The 5,516-nt window shown below is 40.1% G+C and overlaps 1 long non-coding RNA gene across 1 annotated transcript; it reads left to right on the top strand.

Moving 5' to 3' along the window:
* Positions 1 to 380: 380 nt before the first annotated feature.
* Positions 381 to 2,066, top strand: LOC110051037 (uncharacterized). The gene is made up of 2 exons (XR_016203967.1): positions 381 to 556; positions 1,473 to 2,066. It is a non-coding gene; the product is annotated as an uncharacterized LOC110051037 (long non-coding RNA).
* The last annotated feature ends 3,450 nt before the right edge of the window (positions 2,067 to 5,516 follow it).

Here is a 5,516-nt window from a genome sequence, read left to right as displayed (position 1 = left end):
AGGATATCTTGCTTATCGAAAGTAAAGGAGGCCATATTTGATAATTATCTAGAGGGCAGAAAACCGCAGAATAATCTGCATGTTATCCGGCAACTGCTGGATAATGGCTGCCATGACAATCCTGCTGGTTTTCTTCCGCCAAATTACATACGCCATGGAACAAAGTGCTCTCTATCGAAATCCAGCAAGTGACTTTTCTGTTGCCGATTTTAAACCTAATCCTTTCCACTACTTATGGAGGAAGAAAGTAACATCGTCCATGGTGGAAGATCAGCTTGATTGCACTTTCCTTTGTGTTGTTGAACCAAAGTGTTATTCGTTCAACATGGCGGCGTATCCTGACTCGTTGTGTTGCACAAAACGCAACACCTTCTAGACTTCATAACAAAAGCATAGAGCTATTTTTTAAAACCAGCCTTTGTTTGTTTACTGCACTAGTCTCCTTGTGATAGCGATCCTTGTAAGAACGGTGCTGACTGTGTTCCTGAATATGATTTGAATTCCTATCGCTGTCACTGTAAGCTAGGATATCATGGAATTCACTGTGAGCAAAAAGGTATGTAAAATAAAATAGACTTGTGTGCAGTTTTATATATGTTGAACTTCGAAAAAGCATCATATCGTTATTATTTTCCTTGCTCAGTTTAAAGCCAGCCCCGGGGAGCCAGCTGCCCTCCCCAGTACCACCGAAAAAAATTCATTTTCTCTACCTCGTAACTAATGTTATAGCTAATGTTAGTGGTGTTGAGACAAAACGAGTATTTTTAACGATTAAAGCTAGGTGCGGAGGAAATAATCACTCGTATTGAGACTTATGAAGAAAGGAAATGTATAGATACCATATAAACGTTGTATCAACAATTCTTTTTGTCACAGGAAGTACTAGACAAAATTAAAATTCAAATGTGTTAAACTAATGCACCAATTCTAAAATTTCAACCGTGGCAAGGCACTTAACTTAAGATTAGCAAAACGATCGTCATTTGAATGGAAGCATGATAAGTCTTTAACACAATAAGCTCAGTTTGTTTTTTTATCTTCAAATTATTAACTGGCAAAAAAAAAAAAAAGAGATGTTGGCCAATATCCAATCATCTTGACCTCACATGGCAAAAAAACACAATACAATATTTTTGGTTTTAGTTTGTATAGATAAAGTTCCAATCCTAGATGTAGGAAAAGCGGCAAATAAGCCAATTTCGATATCGATACATTAAAATTCTAACTTGGCTCCGAGGCTTAGGGGAATAAAAAAAAAAAGAAAAGAAAAGAAAAGAAATCGCATCGAGATTGAGGCATGAACAAGTTATTTCTTTTGTTTTATTCCTCTAAGCGTCGGGGCCAGGCTAGAATTTTAATATATCGAAATTGGTCTATTCTCTCGTAAAAGTATTAATTAAAAAATACTGTTGCTGGTGATTAAAACGGTTTACGTTTAGAAAATAAATGGTTTTGTTTCTTGCTCCCCAAAGTTTGTAAATTTGACTTCGAAAATGGAATTGACGGTTGGACACGGACCGGTACTGCGTTTAACAATCAACCAACCTATGGCGATAACCCAACAGCTCGAAACAAAGGGGAAGCTGCCAATCAACAGGGGGACTGGTGGATTGGCGGATTTGAAGATCGACCGTCAGAAGCCACACCGGCAGGACAAACACAAGGAGACAATCCCCAGGGGACTCTTACTTCCCCGCACTTCAACATCACGGGTGAAACAATCTCGTTCCTGATTGGCGGAGGATGCGATATAAACACGATTCGCGCAGAGTTGCTAATGGAAAGTCAGGTAGTAAGAACTGATCTGTATCGTTTTTGGTGTACTTGTTTTTCATTATTGTTGACTTCAGCTGCAAGTTTTAGCTAACTTCCATAAGATCACTGGTGATCTCGGAAGTTTTTGTCGACTTTTGGACCTTTATACCAGAAGTACTCCATTAAAAACCTTTCTATCTTTAGTCGTTAAAAAATCTTGACCAAGGGCAAACGTCCGGTTGGCCAATCTGCATTCAGGTTTTTCATTTATAGCGCATGATTAAAGTAAAAGCATAAAGCTTAGTTCACACTTGTGAGATAATCACAAGTGTACACCGGTGAAATAAGCACAAGCAAAAGCAAAAAGAAAAAAATTTCCGTTTTGCTGTACTTGCGTTCGCAGTTATTGCACTAGTGTTTGGTTCATTTCACAAGTGTTTACTGGTGTAAAATAAGCACAAGCATAAGCGCGAGAATTCAACCAATCGCCATCTGGTTTCTACAGCGATGTAACTCGCACTGCGCATGTGTATGTTGTTAGTGTGAACATCCTTGTGCTTGTCCTCGTGTTTACGACGTGCTCCAGACTTAAGCAACACACGCGGACGCAGGAATAAGCGCCTTTGTTGGGAAAATGTCCTTACAAAGAACACCTTGCTTACGCTTGTGTGCCTGTTAGTGAATAGACATCGAGCAGTCTCTCTTTTCCTCGAAAATCCGTGGGGAAGGAAGCAAAACAAGTAAGCGTGCGAGCGTGATTGTGAGCGTGACGTGTGAGTACGCCCTCGTTACTAGCACGTCACGCTCATTGTCACGCTCGGAAGCTTACTTGTTTTGCGTTATTCCCCACCGATTTTCGAGGAAAAGAGAGACTGCTCGCAGTCTAGTTAGTGAAAACCAGTCTTTCAAGCTTTTTGTCTTGTTTGTTAGACTATCAGACGGACTACTGGTAAATGCAAAGAGACCATGGCGCGAGAGTCCTGGAAGGTCCAAGAGTTCATTGGTCAACGCGCGCGCGTTCAACTGGTTGACCAAAGTTCCAATGGATGGGGTCACATTAACTTTGATGATCTAAAAGGAGACATCATCTGCGAACAAGACTAATCAGTTTAAAAAATCGTAATATTTTATTACAAGGCTTTATTCCTTTCTTTGTAAGTTCATATGTAAAAATTATTCGGTAGTCGTATTCTACCCGTCAACAGAGAATAGTATTAACTGAACGGATTTTATTACAGTTCAACCCCAATCCTTGGGGAAATGGGTAGTGACCCGCTTACGCTGTTTAATAGAGGTAGAAACAATAGAAAAGACCTCATCTGGACTTTGATTACTGGCCGCCTAATAGGGGAAGCCGTTCAATAGGTGACTGCTTAATAGGGGTTTGACAGTATATGGCTCGTGTTAGTAGCCGAGTCTAGATCATAATCCTTTGCTGATATGAAGCACTTTCTGATTGGCCAATTCTAGGGCATTATTCTCCCGTAATGCCCACCGGTTAATTGCCGGCCTGGAAAAACAAAGCAAAAGGTAATTTAAAAAACTCTTGCTTTTTTTCCTGAAAATTGGAGCGGCTGGAAACGATAAGTGACGAAGAACACTCTGAGAGTGAACTCTTTCACCCTTATGAGCTACAATTTCAGGAGAAAAAAAAAGAAGAGAATCCACAGCGTTAAATTAAGAACGAGTTGGTGCCGGGTAGGACGAAGGAAACAGCCAAGAAGAAACTGAAACTTTCGTCATATACAGCAATACAGCAAAGTACTTATTCATCAACCTTGAATGATCTTTACGGAAAATCTTAGCCTCAGCCTTAGTGTATTGATATTGCTATCGCACGATCCATACGGCAAGGTCTCTGTTTAAGGTTTTCCAGAAAAAAACCTCACTCTTGGTTAATAAGTAGTTTGCAACTGCTCCCGGAACTTCCAGGAGTAAAATAAATTCCCAGGTCCGTTTATCATACAATAAAAAGGAAGTACGTAACAAAAAGTAACTTGGTTTTGTAGAACCGTGTTCAGAGCTAAATAAAATGTTTTCAATCGATTGGAGTGTTATTTTTAAAAGGTAAATCTACGACTATGATGCCCCTTAGATCGGTGGTGTCCAGATTGTAAAAAGTTCATTTGAAGGCATTACCCTTAGTTTACAAGCAGTCCGCTCTCGGGAACATCGTCGACAGAACATTAGAAGTTGAGAGTATAACCATGTTATCAGTCCGTTCAGGAGTGGGGGTGGGGGTGAGGAGGGGAGAGCGCTGTACGTTTTGTACGAAATTAAAAGAGAGTTGGTTTTGGCCTTTTTAGCAGGACATCATGAACATTGCAGAGAAACAGCAGTGTCGTTCTCCATATCTATAACTGTATGTGAATCTAGTTCCAGTCTTTTTATCTCTTTTTGTATGTATATTTTTAGATTTCTTATATAGGTTTTAGATTTTTGCATATTTTACATTTTATTTTATCTATTATTCATTAATTTTTTTTACGCAGGACCCATGTTGATAGCAGTTTTTATAACTGAAATGGTCATCCTGCACAAATATGTTTATTTATTGTTATTATTATCTCAACTTGAAGAAGATGACGAAACAAGGAATATACAGGACTATTAAAAGCCATTTGTTCCATAGTGACTTAGCACACCGAGTGTTATGGGGCTCTTTGGTTTTCTGTTAGTTAGGAGCTGCGAGAAAATCAGCGAGACAAAAAAATGTGGCGGGGGGTGGGGGTTCTCATCGCTAACTTAACGCCTGGAACAGGCGAGGCACTTCAGCGTTGGCTTAGCAACGATGAGAACGCTGATTTGTTTTCTTAAGACGTTTCCCTCCCCTGATTTGTAAGTATCTTCTCGTGTGCGTTTCCCTCTACACAACCTGTTGTCTGCATTCTTTCCCAAGACATCCAAAGCGAAGCAATCTTGCACTCTGCCACCGACACATTGCGTTTTCCCTGGCCTCGCTAGTCTAGGTCCCTATATCTTTTTAATCTAAGATCTATGGCCACAGCAAGAATAACAGGCTGGGACGTGTTATGAAAAATGTGGTTTATTGATGTGCCAATTATCGGAACGAGCATAAGACTGAAACACTACAACAACAAAGATATCAACTCAAATGTTCATTTCACAAACTTCTGTTCATTTTGTCAATTGCTCGTCGTCTTCCCTCGGTAATTTGCTTCAAAGCAATGCATATGACATGATCGAGGTATCAAGCTATCCCTGTTCAATCGCTTTGCTATTTCAATATGCCTATCAAAGCAGACAACATCATTCCAAAGAACAGTGCAACAGCGGTGGGCGCGTGGTGCCCGCTCACGGCAGTTGGCACAGGCTGGGTGGCTTCAGGAGAGTGTGACTTTTTGGGTGGTAGAGGCTCGGAGATTACCGGTATAGGCACGGTCAAGGTGGCATTCTTTGTTTCCTGTTAAAATAAATAAAAACACAAAGTACCGTTTATTAACAAAACGTGGATAAAATGGCGAAGGGTTGGGAAAATTCCCACAAGAAAGAAAAAAGTGGCGAGGTCGACGTTTGCTTCTTAAATGCGTTGCTTTTCAATTTAAGTGAAGACCAGCAATGTAAATGTAGATCTTATTTATAGTGGTCATCCAATTAGCCATACAAGCGCTAAGCTTAGCTAGTTTACAGGCATGCCACTGAAACAAAGGAAACAAATATTTCAAATAAACGTAACATAGCTAGTTAAAAATCCCAACTGGCAGGAGGTAGACCAGTTGGCTACTTACGAAGCGTGACCA

Source organism: Orbicella faveolata, unplaced genomic scaffold (assembly GCF_042242905.1).
Source record: "Orbicella faveolata isolate gen_17 unplaced genomic scaffold, um_ofav_v1 contig_46, whole genome shotgun sequence".
NCBI lineage: Eukaryota > Metazoa > Cnidaria > Anthozoa > Scleractinia > Merulinidae > Orbicella > Orbicella faveolata.
This window is presented reverse-complemented; position numbering and strand designations above follow the sequence as displayed.